Here is a 939-nt window from a genome sequence, read left to right on the forward strand (position 1 = left end):
TTGTCCAGTTCCTGACCCGTAGCACTCTCACATTCCTTGATTCTCAGCTCATCTCAAGCAAGCTGGAATTACAACTTGATTCCTGTGTGATTACGTTTGCCCTGCAGCCATCCACACCCTATAGTGACACCTAGTCTGGGCAAGTGTTAGAAAAGCATAACTGGAGCCAGCTGCTGGAAGTATACAGTTGATCTGGATGACTTCTTTTCCCTCTCTCCCTCTTTTCCTTAGTAGACTCCCGCCAGATCTTTCTTCCCTTTCTCCCATTAAAAAAAATTCTAAATTAGGGCCGGCCCAGTGGCGCACTGCTACAGTGCGCCGCTTGAGAGCGCAGTGGTGCTCCCGCCGAGGGTTTGGATCCCACATACAGACCGGTTCACGCCCACTGGCTGAGCGAGGTGCGGGGGCAACACCGAGGGTTGCGATCCCGTTGCCGGTCCCGGTCCGGGCGTGACACTGAGGGTTGCGATCCGTTGCCGGACACAAAAAAAGACAAAAAGGAAAAAAAAAAATTCTAAATTAAATTGTTATTTATATTTAAGTGGGCCTCTTTATTTATTTATTTTTTTTGAGGGCCATGGCTTAACGTCCCAAAACTCACATAAATCACCCCAGCCCTCCTTTATTTTTTAATTTTTTTAAAAAAGATGACCGGTAAGGGGGCCGGCCCAGTGGCGCACTGCTACAGTGCGCCGCTTGGGAGCGTGAATAGGGCTCCTGCCGAGGGTTCGGATCCCACATACAGACTGGTTCCCGCTCACTGGCTGAGTGAGGTGCGGGCGCGACACCGAGGGTTGCGATCCCGTTGCCGGTCCTGGTCTGGTACGGGCGCGACACTAAGGGTTGCGATCCGTTGCCGGACACGAAAAAAGACAAAAAGGAAAAAAAAAAAAAAAAAAGAAAAAAAAAAAAAAAGATGACCGGTAAGGGGATCTTAAC

The sequence above is a fragment of the Galeopterus variegatus genome, unplaced genomic scaffold (assembly GCF_000696425.1).
Source record: "Galeopterus variegatus unplaced genomic scaffold, G_variegatus-3.0.2 Scaffold10268, whole genome shotgun sequence".
NCBI classification, from domain to species: domain Eukaryota; kingdom Metazoa; phylum Chordata; class Mammalia; order Dermoptera; family Cynocephalidae; genus Galeopterus; species Galeopterus variegatus.